General features: G+C 53.1%; 1 protein-coding gene across 1 annotated transcript in view; it reads left to right on the plus strand.

Moving 5' to 3' along the window:
* Cacna1a (calcium voltage-gated channel subunit alpha1 A) overlaps positions 1–18066 on the plus strand; it is a 295076-nt gene that overhangs the window by 100278 nt on the left and 176732 nt on the right.

The following is an 18066-nucleotide window of genomic DNA, read 5'->3' on the forward strand; positions in this document are numbered from 1 at the left end:
CTCCATTGGCTAGCAGGCTCTCCCCACCCACCATGCTGCAGGCGCTCCATTGGCTAGCCGGCTCTCCCCACCCACCATGCTGCAGGCGCTCCATTGGCTAGCCGGCTCTCCCCACCCACCATGCTGCAGGCGCTCCATTGGCTAGCCGGCTCTCCCCACCCACCGTGCAGCACCTTGTTACAGGACAGGTGTTGAGAGCCTTTTTCTGCCAAGGGCTCGAGTGAGAAGTGAAGCTCTGTCAATGGACGGCCTCCGTCAATGCAGCACATGGGCTCATGGCTGCTGTGGGATGAACAAGCGTCTCTGTGTGCCAGTAAAGCTTTATTTGCACAGAGAGGCCAGGAGCTGGGTGCACAGCGGTTTCATAAGGAGGCCCATCTTACTCAGTGCCCCTCCTCCCAGGGCTCATCCTCTTTCTCCTCTGCTGTCCCCTTCTTCTGTTTGAGTTGTGCTCACTGTGTCACCCAGGCTGGCTTGGGACTCGTGATCCTCCTGCCACAGTCTCTGGAGTGCTGGATCACACGCGTGTGCTATCGTGTTTTGATTCCCTTCCCATCCCCCAAAGCCCTTCTTCCTGTCCTCTGTCCTGTCTTCCCCAAGCTGGCAGGCTGCTAGCGCCTTCCCCCTCTGCGCGTCATGCCTGTGTCTGACAACACAAGGGAGGGGGGGAGCGGGGTCTGCACTTTGGCCGCCTTCTGTCCCCCAACTTCTACTTGAGCTCCAGAGTTTGACTCTCCTTGCCCACCGCTGGTTTTCCCACTCTCAGGAAGCTGGCAAGCCTCTTGCCGGTGCCGCCTCTTCATTGAGCAGGTATGCCAGGGCTGCCTCTGGGCCTTTGCACGGACTCCATTCCTCCTCACCGCCTCCAGGCCACCGTGAGACACTTCATCCTAGGAACCCACCTTGTAATCAGACAGATGCTCCACACTCCTTCCCCTCTGCCCTCGTTCCTCTCTGAAACTCTAGACCATATCTCACATGCATGCACGCACACACACACACACACACACACACACACACACACACACACATGCATGCACGCGGCCATGATCTCTCTAGGAGCAGATGGCCCTTGCATGAGTTCACTAATGTGCCTGGAACACCCCCAGCACAGTGTAGCACCTGGAGTGCAGCAGGTGTCCAGTAAATCCACAGGGAGTGTCTCTTTTACCCATGACCTGCTTACCCACATTTGTGTCTATTTTTGTTTCTGCCACTAGGGGGCGAAGCTGCTGTGGAATGCACTTTTGCCCCACTCCTGACTTGGGAGTGGCTATAAATCCCTGAAGTTTCCCGTTAAAGGTACGCATTCCACACCTTGGGCACGGCCTGTATTAGCCTCCACCCTGTTCTTCAAGCACTCAGAGCCATGTTTTGTGGCATGCTGTTTTGTGGTGGTGGAGGGCCATGCTCAGGCCAGAACAATGCAAGTCCAGAGTGAAAATATGAATGAGAAATAATAAAACACAAACATTCTTGAAAGTTTTCCTGGCTGAGAAAGAGGGCTTCTAGAAAAGTGTGAAGAGCAGAGTTCCCTCTGGAAAACCAAGTGTTGGGAAGGTGGAGATCCTGGGGCTTGGTCCCATGAATGGATGAGCTGCAGGCCAGTGACTCAAGACAAGGTGGGTTGAGCTGAGGTGAGACTTGAGTCTGCACACACTTGTACACAGTCTGGCAGAGTTAGACAGGCAGACAGACAGGCACACACACACACACACACACACACACACACACACACACACACACACACGAAGGAGACACTTGGTACTCTGGGTTTCCTGAAAGATAAGATTGGTTGCGGAAGAAAAGTCAGGCTGCTTCTTGGGAGTTGGGCTGCGGCCGTTTCTCCGCAAGCCTGAGAGCATGCTGTCTTGGTTTGTTTCCTGTCGCTGTGATAAAACTCCTTGTGAGAAAGGGTTTGTTTTAGCTCTAGATTCCAGGGTACAGTCCACCACAGCAGGAAAGTCAAGGCCAGGGCTTGAAGCAGCCCGTCACATCCAGTCAGGAGAGAGAGGGCATGAGTGTGTGCCAGCTTACTCATGCTCCTCCTTAGAGTCCAGGACCCAAGCCCAGGGAATGGCGCCACCCACAGGGGGTGGTCTTCCCACCTCTGTTAATATAATCTCCCACAGTCCAGCCTGACCCAGCAGTCCCTCACTAAGAGTTTCTTCACCAGTCATTGATTCTAGATTGTGTCCAGCTGACACTTAAAATTGGCCATTGCACCTAGGGATGAAAAGGGAATGATGGCGGAGGTGTCTGCCCTTGGGTCTTACACTGGTTGGTTTTTGCCAACAGGATGCAAACCTAGATATATCCGGTAAGAACTCTTAATGGAGGGATTGCTTCCATCATAGGCAAATCTGTGGGGGCATTTTCTTGATTAATGATTGATGTGGAGGGCCCAGCTCATCATGGGTGCCACCCCTGAGTCCTGGGTGGCATAGGAAAGCCATCTGAAGGGGCTGGAGAGACGACTCGGTGGCTGAGAGCACTGGCTGCTCTTCCAGAGGACCCAGGTTCAATTCCCAGCACCCACGTGGTGGCTCACAACTGTTTTGTAACCAGCTCCAGGGAATTTGACATCCTTACAAAGACATCTCATGCAGGCAAAAGATCAATGCACATAAAAATAAAGACTTTTTTTGAAGAAAGAAAGTAGTTTGGAAAAAAAAAAGCAGGCTGAGCAAGCCAGTCAGCAGCACTCCTCCACGGCCTCTGCATCAGTTCCTGCTATAGCTTCCTGTGATGATGCACTGGTGCCTGGAAGTTTACGATGAAACGAACCCGTTTCTTCCCAAGCTGCTTTTGGCAGTGGTATTTGTCACAGTGATAGAAACCTAAGACACACCACAAGTGCTTTTGGGTCTTCAGAAGCGCTACCGGCTGCACAGTAGCGTGATGGCCGGCCTCCCTTCCAGAGTACTCCTTCCTGCATGGACCAGCGACCACTGGGGCCGGCAGTGAGAGCCACCTGAAACAGCTGGCTGGGCTCGCTGCGGGAGGGCAGAGGGCAGAACACCTTCTGGCTTTTCCTGCAGTACTGGCAGCTCTCAGCCATTGCTTGGCACACAGCGGGCATGAACATATCGCTGTGAGGGTACTCGTGACCACCCTTGCTTTTCGGAGTCTGGGCATTGAGCCACTTAACAAACGGATTGATCAGCATCCTTGGTGATGTTTGTTTTCTGTCTCTAAAATGGACAGAAAGTGGTTCTGCTCCCCCACAGCTACACCTTCACCTACTAGAAGTAGGGTACCACGAGGGAAAGATACTGTCACAGGACGCAGGAGTCCCTGCCTTAGTGGGACTGACTCCTTCTGAGGAGGTATAAGCAATGGAGTCATGAGGTACATGTGTACCTGATGACACATGCTAAACAGCAAACAAAAACAATAAGTAAGTTGCACATTAGGGGTTGGAGAGATGGCTCAGCAGTTAAAAGTGCTTGCTTTTCTTGCAAAGGACCTCAGTTCAGTTCCCAGCAGCCACATGGCAGCTCTCAACCACCAGTAACTCCAGTGTTAAGGCATTCCATATCCCCTTCTGGCCTCATCTGGCACCTGCACATACACAATTAATAAACAATAACAAAAATAAACCTTAAAATGCATTATATATAGTTTAATAAGAAAGTAAGTTGTATGTTGCCTACAGTTAGAGAAACATCAAAACAAGCCACTTTGTGCAACTTGATAAATAATAAATTGTTTACTGTTTTCAAAGATTGTAAGTTAGAGTCTGTGGAAGGGAGAGTGCCATTGACGGAGGGCAGAAGGAAGGCGAGCAGGGTGGGCAGAGCTTGTCGCCTTGGGGAGAACCTCTGCCTGGGGTTGGAGCCACCAAGGGAGCAGCAGAGGGAAGTGGCGAGATTGAGAAGTCCTCGGTGGGAAACGCTGCGACGAGGGGCAGGAGTGAGGGCAGGAGCAGGGAAAGAAGGGAGGGACAGTGTTGGTCCCCAAGGGTGGTGCCAAGAGTCAGCATCGTGTGGTACTGAAAGCCAACAAGGAGGCCTGCATTCTGGTGAGTGTTAATACTGGAACTGTGGCCAAAGGCTTGCCACTTCGGGGTCCGCCACTGGTGATGTGTTCTGTGGTCTGTACCTCACAGCATGTTGTCACCCCCTCCTTCCCCTGCACCTGCTGAAGGTCGCTTCTCAACCCTCCCCTCCCCTCCCCAAACCTAGTTCTGGCAGCCACGGATTCCAGGTATAATTTGAATTTGGCCAATAGGATCTCTGGGCATAGCTAACGAGCTCTGATACCTAGCCGGGGCCCGAACGGAAATGGATGTGATGAGCTGACAGTCTCTACCTGGACGGCCTGACTTTGACATCCTTCCCACTGCTGGCCCGAGTGCACAGAAGCCAGCTGGCCTGCCTTAATGGTGGGGAGAGCCATAGAGGGTACAGCCAGGGCCAGCCAATGCAGTCCACATTTCTGGGAACTGAGCAAAAGATGACGTCCAGAGAGGGGCAGCACAGCTGACAAAGGGCTTGGCAAGCTCCGCTCCTGCGTCTCTGAAACAGATGCTGCCATGGCCACAATTGGCTATACCTTCGGCATGGTACAGATGGAAGTTTCTGGAGAGAGAGCGTTGAGTATAGGGACTTTCATTTTCACTGTGTCTCCAACTCTTTACCCCGCATGAATTCTTGCTCTTGTGCGGCAAGGTGCTTCCCTCCACGCAAGGGGAGCTGAGGCAGGAGGATCACAGGACTTTGTGTTTAGTCTGGTTAACAACCTGCTCTGCAAGCGTGCCATCCTGGGTTTGGATCTCCAGAATGCGCTCACGTAAAAGCTGGTGTGGACCTGTGACACCAGCACAGTAGGGTCCGTGGCTCCTGGCCAGCCTAGGCCCTAGCCAGTCAGTGGACTTGAGGCTCGGTGAGAGACCCTATCTCACAAACTAAGGTGGAGAGCGGAGAAAGCAATCAGGAAGGCCTGGACACCAGCTTCTGGCCTCTGCATGTGCAGGCGGGCGTGCGTGCGTGGGGTCTGCACCGTGTGTCTGCCTCAGGCCTCTGTGTGGGCCTCCCCTCCTCCCTTCTGCATGTTTCAGGGTTGTGTTTCTGAAGATGAGACTCCCCTGTGCTGTTAGACGTTTCTATTCCCTTTCGCCTCTCCCTCCCTCACCCGTCTCCACCTGCTGTCCAGGTTTATCCTCATTGCAAAGGTCAGGGGATAGAGCCCTGGGTTCAAATCCTGCCCCTGACATCTGCAGAGCCATGTAAGAGGACATTCTCTAAGCTAGTCTGCACCTCTTGCTTTCCTGAAGCAGGATCCTCATGTAGCCTGAAACCTCCCAGGTCAGCCCCTCCAGTGCTAGATCACAGGCCTGGAGCACTGAGCCTGGCACAACGGATGTTTTCCAATCACACACTTGCAGGGACGATGTCCCTGATGCCAGGTGTGGCCATGTGGAGGGAGCTGGCCAGTGAACGTGAGGGGGTGGCGTGGGATCTGTCTGGGCAGAGCTGTAGAGCCTGTGTGTGAAGCCAGGTTCCATCCTGAGTCAGTGCTGGAGGGGAAAGGCCTAGTCTCCGTGGCACCTCCAGCAGGCACCCTGCTCATCAGGAGAGTCATGAGGCTCCCAGCTGCTGTGGTCCAGGGCTTATTGCTGCAGCAGCATGTGGCCTGTGCTGACCACCTAGCTTCTCTTTGGTGAGCCAGGCACAAATACAGAAGTTCCGGTTAAGTATGGCCCCGCCCCTTTCTTTCTTTGGTTTTTAATCTCGTTTATCACTTCCTCTTCCTGAGCCCCAGACTGTAGTCCCCTCTTCTGCACCTCCTTCTTCCCTCTTCCCCCCTCCCCCGAATGGTGGAGAAGTCAGCTCTAGTTCATTTTAGCTCTTACACGTCCCCATCATCTCCTTCCCTCTTTCTGTTTTTGATCTTTCTGAGGCCGGGTCTCCCTTACGTGGCCCAGGCTGCCCTTGAGCTCACAGAGCTCCTGACTCCCAAGTGCCGGGATTAAAGTGTGCAGTCCCAGGCCCGGCCAGCTCTTCACTGTGAAGGGGTCTCTGCCTCATTCTAGAAGCCTCTTTCCCAGCCAGGGCTCTTAGACGAGTGGGGGTGGGGTCTCCAGTCCTCAGCCCTTTTCTCTTCCTCTCTTGTTCCCTGCTGGGTTAGCACTCTGAGGATTCAGCCCTACTTGCAAATTAACAAATGATTCAAGGGAGGGACAAGGCATTTCCTTTTGTCCACCTAAGCAGGAAGTGAGAGTCATGGCACATACTCCTCCCCTTCCTGTAAATGCCCCTCATCATGGGGAGAGAGTCAGTCAGGGTCAGCAGAGACCCAGGCAGAAAGCTCTTGGACTCCCGATGTTCCTGCGGCCCTGGGTCTCATATTGATGGAGCTCCTGGGACTGCCGCCAGAGGCTCTGGATTCAATCAATAGTGTTTGCACAGTGAGCGCTTTTGGGAGTGGGGTGCAGTGTGTTGCTGTATTTTTTTTAATGACCAAGCAAGGAGGAACCTTCATGCCTCGCAGGGCAGGCAAGAGAAGAGCTGGGCAGATCCAGATACCTGGGGAAATGCAGAGGAACATTTGGCAGTGCAGAGTGTTCTAGAATGTCTGTTTAACTCACACGCAAGTGCAGATGAAGATGGTTCCTGCCTCCTCCATCCAGCTCCTGGTGGCCGGGCAGCCTTTAGCTTGTGGTCACAACCCTGCAGCTCCTAGCTGTCTCCCCATAATGAAATCGCCTGGAATCCCGCTCCAACTCTAACCCCGTGTAACCTCTTTAGTGTCTGATGTGGTTTATATCTGTAAAGACCCTATTTCCAAATAAGGCCACATCCCAAGGTCCCAGGTAAACCTGAAGTTTGGGGAAATACTATTCAGTCTGTTACAGTACCAAGACTATAGGATCAGGCGAGGGAGGCATCTAAACTCCTCCATTCTGTGCCCAACAGGTCCAATGAGCACTGCTTCTGAAGTCAAGCTCCATGCCCTCTTGCCAGGCACTGCCCCCAAGATCAAGCCCCCTCCCCACTACCCAGGATGCCTGGGACAGGGCATAGTTACGTTTCCCCTTGCTAAGAAGCAGGTTAAGGGAGGAGAGAGATGCTTGGGCTCACATGTGAGGGGCTCAGTCCATTTCAGCGAGGACCCCCCCAACAGTGGGAGTGGCTTAAACACAGCTCCACAAACCAGGGAAGAGAGCGCACAGGGCGTGGGGTGGGCTGTGAAGGCTCAGGGTCCACACATTCCGAGAACAGGGCTCCCAGTTGGGCACTGAGTGACTACATAGGAAGCCTGAGGCCGTGGCCGGCTTGTGCCTGAGACCGCAGGTGCAGAGCACTGTGCCCGGTGTGAGAACCCAGGCGTGCACATCACATGACATGCACAGAGACCAGAAAGAGGTGATCAGGCAGCCGCAGTGGGAAGAGGGAAGGGGCGCAGATTTGCTGACATTGTCATTTTGGACAGCTGGCCTCTGGAACATAGACTCGAATTCCATTGTTTGGAGTTATGTGTTCCTCAGCTTTCTGTCGCTATAGCAATATGCCCAAGGCAATTAACTTATGAGGGAAAAAGGTTAATTTTGGCTCATAATTCTGTTGGTTCCATTTCAGGATTGAATGGATGTGTGTCTTGGGGCCTCTGGTAAAGGAAATGACTTACATCTGGAGTCAAAAGTAAGGAAGGAGAGAGGGCCAGCTGGGTCCACGGTCCCCTTCACGGGCACTTCTCTAGTGACCTGCCTTCCACTGGGATCCAGCTCTCTTTCCCCTCCCCCTCCCTCCCCTCTTTCCCTCGCTGTGGTCCCTTGCCCTTGTTCTCACTGTGTGGCCCAGGCTGGTCTGGAACTCATGACCCTGACGTTCCTGCCTCCCCCTGACTAGGGTTGGTACCCTTAAAGGTGCCCACGCCTGTCAGTGCCTGCCCTGAGGCTGAGTCTTCACCTTAACGCCTGAGCCTTCTGAAGATGTTGAGCTCATGGCCTCAACCCTGGATGGAGAGTTTGCTATGGCAGCCTTAGGAGATGGGAACAGACACATGAGAGCCCCCTGAGAAGGCACTAGGGGACTCAGCCATCACCGGGGCCACACTGGGCAGGGGAAAATGAGGAGACACTGGATCTTTTCACTTTACCCCAGTCTTCTTGGTGTCCATACTCACCTAGGGTGGGGGTGGGGAGTGTGGAAGGCCTCGAGTTCACACTAAGCCAAACCTCTGCGGACATTGAGCAGGACAGTGCATGTTCTTTTTGGTGCAGCAGAGAATGCCAGCTGCAGAAATGCTTAAGATTCCCCAGAAGAGGGAAAGGACGGACTTGAGGATGGAGAGATGATAAATATGGACATACACACCTAGCCACACAGAGGGATGACTAGACAGGCAGATGGGTGGAGAAATGAACACACGGATAGATGGAAAGGACGGATGGGCAGACAGACAGACAAGCACATGGCTTCATGGATCCACAGGGGAGGAGCAGTTGCCTAGGACTAAGCCCCTTAGAGATTCGGTGGAACAAAGGGAAGGGGAAAGAAAAGGCTGGGATTAAAGGCCAGGAGGACGGGAGGAGAGCAAAGCAACACAGGAAGGCAGCAGTCAGAGCAGACATCTCGTGAAAGCCAGCGTGGAAACCATACCTGCGGCCCGAGGACCCGGGAGGCTGAGGAGGCCCGAGATGGGCCAGCCTAGGCAACAGCAAGAGCCTGCCTCAGGTACATGGAGGACCTTTGTCTTAGACTGAACCTTGGTAGGTGATAGGCGCGGGTAGAGGATAGGAAGATAGATAGGTGGTGGACAGACAGATGATAACCAACAGGTTATCCACAGACTGGCCTGACACGGTGGGTGGATGGGTGGGTGGGTGGGTAGATGGATGGATGGGTGGGTGGATGGATGAATGGGTGGGTGGATGGATAGGTGGGTGGATGGGTGGGTGGGTGGGTGGATGGATGGATGAATGGATGGATGGGTGGGTGGATGGATGGATGGGTGGGTGGGTGGATGGATGAATGGATGGGTGGGTGGGTGGATGGGTGGATGAATGGGAGAGAGATAAGTTAGATGGTCAAAGCACCCTGAGGTTTGGCAGCTGAGGTTGCAGGTGGCCTCACTAGGAGAGTCCATTCTGAGAGGGTGTGTGTGGAAGAGGCTGGAGGGCAGAGCTTGGCTGTGAAGGATGCTGGGTGGCAGAGTGGGGCTGCAGTCATGGGCAGGACTTGCACTTGTGGGAGAATAACGGTTTCTCCCAAGGTCACATTCTTGTACCTGAGCAGAGGTTCACCATTTCTCTTCCGTGGGAACTTGGGCTCCACCAGTGGCCATCTGTGGCCTAATGCTGTGTCCAGTGTCTGTCTAGGTGGTTGGTGTTCTTTGGGAATGTCCTGCAGCTCAAGATTGGTGGGTGCCTTCTGGAATGGGTGCTGTTTGGGAGGGAGAGGAAAGAGGATTTAAGGCTAGTGGGAAGACTGGAGAAGGACCCTCTGAGTTCAGTCGGGGTGCTGGCTTGAACTTAAGAGAAATAGAGAGGAAAGGGGCATGGCTCCAGAGAAGGATGCTGGAGTAAGTTGGGTCGGGGAGCGGTATCTGGAAAACTAGAGGAGACATGGTTAAAGATGGAGCTGAGGGAGGGCAGCATGAAAACTGACACAGAAAGGTGCGGGGTGGTGGGGGAGGGGATTGGACAAGATGCTGTTCTGCACTTTAGCTCTTGGTACTGCCAGAGGAGCTCTGGAGGATGATGGTGACCTTACTTGCTTAGGGTGGAGACTTCTGGACCATCTGTGTGTGTGTGTGTGTGTGTGTGTGTGTGTGTGTGTGTGCAGGTGTGTATGTCAGAGGGCAACTTGTGGGAATCGGTTCTCTGCTTCCATGATGTGGGTCCTGTGATTGAACTCAGATGTCAAGCTTGGCACCAAGCACCTTTGCCCACTTAGCCATCTTTCTGGTCCCTCGTATAACTTTATTTTAATGGAAAAAATACAGCCTTATAAATTCAGGGGTGATTCACACAAGAATGAATGTGAGACCCTGCTTTATATCTCTGAAATTCTCCCAGACACACAGAGACATAGGTGAGTAGTCAGACCTGCTTTGCCAGTAATGGAGACCAGTTGAAGTGCTGGGGGAGTGTTAAATAAATGATGAGGCAGCCACTCATAATTTGCAACCTTTTAAAAGAACAAGGCCCATCCTACTGTTAGGCAGTAATGTGTCTAGGATGGTATAAGGCCCAGCAAATTAGAGGGGGCTGTTAACATCCAGTTCTGCGAGGGGAAATGTAGCCCTTTGTGCTTTCATTTGGTTAGTTCTATTTATTGAGCAGCTGCTCTGTGTCCTACACACAGAAAAGGCTTGGGATGTGGCCTAGAATGAGCCCAAGTCCTGCCTTAATGGGACTGTTATTCTAGTGAGGACGATTGACCTGGCCAGACAAATGTGCCAAATAAATGTTGCACTCAGTCAGGTAAGTGCAGTGTGCAGCAGTGAGGTGAGTGCAGTGTGCAGCAGAGGGAGAGTGCAGTGCACTCAGTGGGGAGAGTGCAGTGTGCAGCAGAGGGAGAGTGCAGTGTGCAGCAGAGGGAGAGTGCAGTGCACTCAGTGGGGAGAGTGCAGTGTGCAGCAGAGGGAGAGTGCAGTGCACTCAGTGGGGAGAGTGCAGTGTGCAGCAGAGGGAGAGTGCAGTGTGCAGCAGTGCCTTTAGATTTAGCAGCAGAGACCTGGGAGAAGAGTCCCAGGGAGGTTTGGTGCAGAGAAAGACAAAATGAGCAAGACTGAGGCCAGCCCAGACTGGGCTACCAGAGGCTGGGAAGGAAGAGGTGGAAAGAGAAAGGAAAAGTGGAGGAGAGGATAGGAGAGAGGGATGTGGGGGATGGGGGAGGGAGAAGGAGGAAGCAGGAGAGGGGAGGGAGGGAGCAATGCTGGTAGCAGCAGTTGCTATTAAACACAATAAACTCCATTGCTTGGTTGCAATGGGATGGACCTCATCTCTGTGTTCACAGCATATTAAAAATTCTGGTCATTGGAGGACTGGGAATAAGCAGTAGAAACCGTCCCTGACTATTGAGTACTCATTCTGTTTTTATCCAAGTCAGAGCCATATCTGACTCACAAGCCCTTAAAACATTTACTGGGTCACTTGTTGGGAGATGAGGGTGGCTGGTGGTACAGGCTTACTCTGTAGCCCTCGAGGTCGGCCACAGACTAACAGCCCTCCCACCTCGGCACCTGTCCCTGCTCTAGGATTCCTGTGTACATATTCCCAGTGTTGAATGCACACAGACGTCTGCCTTTCGAGGAGACTCGGAACCAAAGCCTTGGAATCCCTTGGATTCCAAAAAGCATGTCAAACCAACTTAAATCTTTTTTTTAAATTCAGAGTCCCACTGTGTTTCCCTGGCTGGCCTGGAACTTTGTATGTAAACCAATCTGGCCTTGAGCTCACAGAGATACACCAGCCTCTGCCTTGAGAGTGCTGGGGAAGGATTAGTGGCTTGCATCACTACAACAGCTATCTACTCATGTTCTTAAAAACATGCTGGATCTCTCCTCTCACCCTGGAGGTGAGATGCAGTCTTGCAGACACCAGCCAGCACTCTGACGCCCTCTCTTGCAGCATCAGGGTATAAGTGAGGGGCTCATTGGCTGCTGGCCATGGTGCTGAACTCCCTGCCTGTCCTTTGGTTAGGGTGCTTCCTGGGACCCACTGCTGGGTAGAGGGTGGAAAGTCTTTTCTAGCTTTGGCTGTGACTGATGCTGCAAGCTAAAGGGTTTGAAACCTGAGAACTTGAGACTTTACAGAGTTGGTGAGAGCTGGACCGGTCATTCACGGCGACTCGTTTCCGACGGGCTTACAAGGTGTGACCAGCACACACTGATCGATCATTGGGGAATTAGCTTGTGAGCTGTGGCTGAGCCATAGAGAATTTGCCAGTGTGTGAGACTCTGGATTATCCTCAGCATCATTAATGAATGAATTAATAGTAGCAGTTACTTAGATCTTGGGTGAAATATAGTCTGTTTGGCTAAGGTTTCAAGTGCAGGGCTAGGCATGATGGAGCACTTCTGAGAGGCTATGGTTAGAACACCACGAGTCTCAGCCAACCTGGGCTACATTGCAACACCCTGTCTAAAAAATATCCCCAAACCCTCACTCTGATTTTTTTAAGAGAGGGTTTCTCTGTGTAGCTTTGGAGCCTGTCCTGGAACTTGCTTTATAGATGAGGCTGGCCTCAAACTCACAGAGATCCGCCTGTCTCTGCCTACCCAATGCTGGGACTAAAGGCATGCACCACCACCGCCCAGCCCCCCTCTGATTTTTAAACAGAGGCAAAAGTGTGTTTCAAAGCATGGTGGGTGAGGACTGGGCTACACAGTGCCGGAGTGTTCAGCTAGCATCTGTGGGATCTCATTCTATCTCAAACCCCGAAAAAAGAAGAAAAAGAGGAAACGTCTCACAGTGGGTCTAACTTACAAAACTCTTAACAGCCGGGACAGTGACCAGGCATGGCTCGGTGTCACCTCACTTGGCTGTATCAGATCCCTGGGCTTCATCCTCACATTGCAAAAAGAAAAAGATTAGTAAAATTAAATTATGGTTTGTGGTGTGTGCCTCCATGTAAACCCTGCTCTCCTTCTCCTGCCTCTCTTGTGATCTTGACCAAGTTTTAAAAATCCGTGTGAACCTCGATTTCATTTCAGACAGGGCTAAGGACAGAACTCATCTGGGTGGTTTCAAGGGACCCCAGGGTGCACAGCCCTGGCAGGGTGGTTTCAAGGGACCCCAGGGTGCACAGCCCTGACAGGGTGGTTTTAAGGGGCCCCAGGGGACACAGCCCTGGCCACACTGCCTGCTGCCGCCTCCTGTCCCAGCACTGGGTAGGCAGAGACAGCTGTGCCATGGTGGCCGAGCTGTGAATGGACCAGAACATCTGGGCCCAGTGCCTCATTCAGTGATGGTGGCAGAATACAGCAGCTTGCGCTTATTGTAGCGAGCACTGGGGCTCCAACACCCTGGCCTCAAAGGCCCTCTGCTCTCCTGCTGGCAGCTGGAAGCTGTGGATGCTGGATATCAGGTCCTCTGAGAGCCGGTCTGTGGGCTCCTGCGGACTTGACTGACTCATTCCGTGTCTTTCCTCAGCACGTGCCCCTTGCCAGCCTCTTCTGGGCTGGAGCTGGGGCGGGGCGTGGAGGGCATCGTGGGAGCAGGCAGGAAGACGAGGGCCTCTCCTAGGGCTCCTGCGGCTGGGCACTCACCGCCGCGTCCACTTTCAGAAGTGATTTTTCTTTGATGGACCGATTCCCAAAAGACAAGGCCCTGTGAGTAGTGCAGCCTTGTCTTTCCCTGGGCAGTTCTCAGTCATTTCTAGAGGATCCTACCAGGATGCCCTGTGGGTCCTGTGGGGCTGTTAGAGGAGGCCGGGCGGGCGGGGAGGCAGCCTGGCTTCCCAGCAGATTCATCCTTCTTCCCACGCCTCACCCGCTGCCTCCCTCTCCTCCTCTCTGTCCCAGGCTCCAGACCTGCTGACGCAGAGCCTTTCTCTCCTGTGCCCAGGGGGCAGTGCAGCCACACAGGCATTGCTCAGCACAGGTCAGGTACAGGGGCGGAGCTGAGGAGACTCCTCCCCCAGCTCCTCCCAGGATAACCTTCTCTCTTCTCAGGCTGGTCCCCTCAGGCAGGAACATGTTTGGGGGCCTTAAAAACATTTCTTTTAGATTTTTTTATGTGTATGAGTATTTTGCTGCAGTGTGTGTATATTCACCGTGTGCATACCTGGTGCCCTTGGGGTTTAGAAGAGGAGTCAGACTCCCTGGAACTGGAGTTATAGATGTTTGTGAGCCACCGTGTGTGTGTGTGTGTGTGTGTGTGTGTGTGTGTGTGTGTGTGTGTGTGCGTGCGCGTGCGCGCCAAGAATTGAACCTGGGTCCTCTGTGGGAGCAACAAATGTTTTTAACCACTGACCCATCTCTCCAGTGCTACAAATGGCTTTTTAAAAGAAATGTGGTTGCCTGTGTGAGTTCCTGTGTGTGACCCTTAGAAACATTGTCCACCTTCTCTTGGACAGTGTCTCTCTCCAACCTGGAGATCACCATTTCAGCCAGACTAGCTACTGAGGAGCCCCGGGGATCCACCTGTCTCTGCATCCTCAGCACTGGGATGGCAGGCCTGGCTTTTTCCATGGGTTCCAGTAATCGAACTCTGGGGATCTGGGTCTGTCGTTCCAGGGACTTGGGAGGCTGAGGCAGCAGAGTTGCAGGTGTAAGGCTTGCCTGGGCTGCAGAGTGACATCAAAGGCAGCCTGGTGACTGCAAGAGATCCTGTCTTGAAGTAAAAAAGCAGGAAGAGAGCTGCGAGCTGCGAGCTGCGGGTGTGGCTTGTTAGCATTGCGAGGCTTCGCAAAGCTTAGGGTTCCCTCCCCAGCACTGCCGAAACTGACAAATAAAATACAGTGAAGTTGCAGAGACGGAATGGACTCTCTTCCACTCATCTGCATGCCGAGCCTTCCTTTCAGACCTGGGGGATTCTGGGCTCTGGAGCCATAGGAACCTTGCTGACACAGCAGCACCGTTGCCAGCTGCTGCAGAGTCAGCGTCACAGCAGCCGTCTGGGGACAGGAGAATAAGGAGTGCCAGAGGGAGATGGTGGCTCTACGAAGAAGCAGCCACCCAGGCTGGGAGAGCTGACTGAGAGAGGACGCGAGTCTCATTCAAATAGCCAGCGAGGGCTTGGCCTTGCTTTCTGTGTGTGCAAACATTGGCTCTTGTTTTCCAGGCTGCAGGGTGAGGCAGAGGAGAGTCTTTGCAGTGCTTTGTTCTGGGACTCGTGGCTGGCGCCTAGAGGCAAGAAGCCAGTCCTGATGGGCTGTGAGGCGCTTTTGTTGTCTTCCTAAATTGCTGTTTGCAGCTGAGCAGTGAGACTGACAGCAAACAGAAACAGGCCTATTTCCGGCCTTCCTGAAATGCTTTCTCCTAGTTTACTGTCTCTTCCTTTGCCTTTCCACCTGCAAAATGGGTGCAGGCTTCAGCCCCTTCCAACTTTCTAAGGGTGGTTTGATGGCACCTCCAGAGTACCAAATGTCATCCCATCTCTTGGGAGGCTGAGACAGGAGGCTCCAGGTTCAAGGCCACAGCTTGAGACCCTGCCTCAGAAAACCAAGCAGACTGCCAAACAGATCTACATTCAAAGGGGAGAGCAAGCCAATCACCTTCTCAAAGAGAAACACCGAGAGGGTCAAGGTTTCCCAGCTCAGCCTAGGGGGCACACTGTCCTTGGGGACACACATGATGCATTGAGTTTTACGGACAGCAAGCATACATGCTGCTGCACATTGTGCAGAGCCCAGGACAGCGGTCACTCAGGCACGGTGTCAGGCTGGGAGTCCGTCGTCCCTGTCCTCAGGTGCTGGGGTTGCATGGCTAACATCTGTGTGCTCGCAGCCTGCCAGCTCCCTTCACAAGCTGTGATGGACTAGGGTTGCTTCTGAGAGACAGAGCCGGCGAACATGGGGTGTTCTCTGTGAAAGTCTGTATGTCGAGATGGAGCAGCAATGTGGACCCTCCCAAGGGACCCAACAGACAGTTCCTGGGGTGAGGAAGAGAGACAGGGGGGAAGGGCACTTCCCCCTCTCAAATACTGTCCGATCCCCTCCTGAGATGCCTGCTCTGACCACTTCTTACAAAAGATTCGCTTTGGTTGTGAGACTCAGCCTTTAATGGCTGTGTTGAGCCATCCCCCCAGCCCACAAAGACTCTGTGTGTGTGTGTGTGTGTGTGTGTGTGTGTGTGAGAGAGAGAGAGAGAGAGAGAGAGAGAGAGAGACAGAGAGAGAGACAGAGAGACAGAGAGAGAGACAGAGAGACAGAGAGAGAGAGAGAGAGACAGAGAGACAGAGACAGACACAGAGAGAGAGAGACAGAGAGAGAGACAGAGAGAGACAGAGAGAGAGAGAGAGAGAGAAGTGCCCACGGAACCCAGAAGGTGGTGTCAGGTCCCAGGAGCTGAACTTGGGTCCTCTACATTCTTACCTGCTGAACCATGTCCTTGTCCCCAACACCCCACGGGGAGACTGAACTTCACTTGTAGCCCTCGCTGGCCTGGAACTGGCCATATAGACGTGGCTGGCCTTAAAATCACAGAGATCTGTCTGCCTCTGCCTCCTAAATGCCTAAGAGGTTCTCAAGTAACTAATGCCTGGCGGTTGGTACAGTCAAGGTTTCTCTCATGCAGCTGCGTATCTGGTGCCCACACATGAAGCCATCGCTCTCCCTCCCTCGGCCCCAGCACCCAGGAAGCCGCCTTTGGGATCTGCCGATTGGGCCCTGCTTTCCCTCGCCTCCCGTCCTCCAGGGTTGCCCGTGTACCAGTGCGTCACTCTTTAGAGTTGAGCAGGGTCCACCCTGGGCAGAGCACACCCTCCTCATTCTTCCTACTTGCTCGTCCAGCGACGCCCATTTAGGAGACTCCACCCCCCCCTTTTTGGCACATCAAGAATATGCTGCCGTCATTCACATTGCAGGGTGTGTCTGAGTTCTGATTTTCCTGATTCTTTGGGCTCTGTGCCTTAGAGTAGAGTTCCAGTGTGGGGTGGTAGTTCCATAATTAACCTTCCTTGGAAATGCCAGGCTAATTTTCAAGGTAGCTACACACCTTCACGCTCCCTGAAGCAGTGCACAGGGTTCCCAAGCCTCCCAGTACCCCCAGCACTTGGTGCTTTATAACTTTGTTTTATTTACTGCTGTTCATGTGGCAGTGAGAACTGATACCTCCCTGTGGTTCCTTTTAAAAATCTGCAGCGGATGGGCCACGCATGCACGGGGCTCATTTTGGTGTGTGTGTGTGTGTGTGTGTGTGTGTGTGTGTGTGTGTGTGTGTGTGGTGTGTGGTGTGTTAACATGCGTATAGTTCATGGATGGAGATCAGAAAACAACTTTCAAGAGTCGTTTTCTCCTTCCACCATGTTGGTTCCAGGGATCCCGCTCAGGTTGCCAGGACTGTTACTAAGTGTCTTTACCACCAAGCGGTCTTGTTGGCCCATGTCCGTTTTTCTTTTGTTGTTTATGCTTTGGGTGTCACAGCAGATCACAGTTTTGGTGTGTGTGTGTGGGGGTGTATGTATGTGTAGGTGTGTTTACACCTGTGTGTGTGTAGGTGTGTTTGCACCTGTATGTGTGTATGTATGTGTAGGTGTGTTTGCACCTGTGTGTGTATGTATGTGTAGGTGTGTTTGCACGTGTGTGGGTGTGTGCACGCAGAAGTCAGAGGTCGGTGAGGTCAGCGCCAGGCGTCTTTTTCAGTCCCTCTGCACGTAAGGGTTGGAGACAGTGTCTCAGTAAGCCTACAGTCCCCTGTTGAAGCTGGACTGCTGGCAAGCCCTGGGATCCACCCCCCCTCCCCAGTGCCTGGGTGCACCAATGTACCCATCTTTCATGTGGGTGCTGGGCTTCAGCTGAGACCCTAAGGTTTGCACAGCAGGCATTTTACAGAGTGAGCCATCTTCCAGGCCCAAGTCTCTTTCCTGCCTCCTCTCCATAGCGTTTGCCATCTTCCTGTAAGTGTGACCCATTGTCATGCTTCCATATTCACAGTGGCTCAGTTCCTGGACCCCAGGAACACCAAAATCTGCAGACAGTCAACCCTGCCTTCCCGACCTGCACACCTCTTCCCAGAGATGCCAGCTCATCTCTAGGTGACAGGAGAGGACCTAACACGAGGCACGTCTCTCAGTAGTTGCTGCAGTGTGTTGTTCAGGGTCCAAACATAAGTGCCCAGCCTGACACATTTCCCTCTCTCTGGATGCTTTCATCTCTGGCCGGTTGGATTCCTGGATGCTAGCACACTCGTGCAGAGGGCCGTGCTCTCTGCACTGTGGCACTATCTAGTGTGGTCTGTGTGCTGGAGTCACTCTCCACACTCGCTTCTCTGAGTCCGGGGACTTCGCTCTCTTCTGCCCTTGGCACTGCGCCCCACAGCCAGTGCAGAGCTCCTGCATTTGGAATGATTGCACTGCAGGGATGGGGCAAACGTGTCCAAGCTGGAGGACAGGCTGGGGCATGGCATGCTGTGGCACTCTTGAACTGAGAGCAACTGTGATTGCCTGCACAA

The sequence above is a fragment of the Mesocricetus auratus genome, unplaced genomic scaffold (genome assembly GCF_017639785.1).
Source record: "Mesocricetus auratus isolate SY011 unplaced genomic scaffold, BCM_Maur_2.0 Super-Scaffold_100081, whole genome shotgun sequence".
NCBI lineage: Eukaryota > Metazoa > Chordata > Mammalia > Rodentia > Cricetidae > Mesocricetus > Mesocricetus auratus.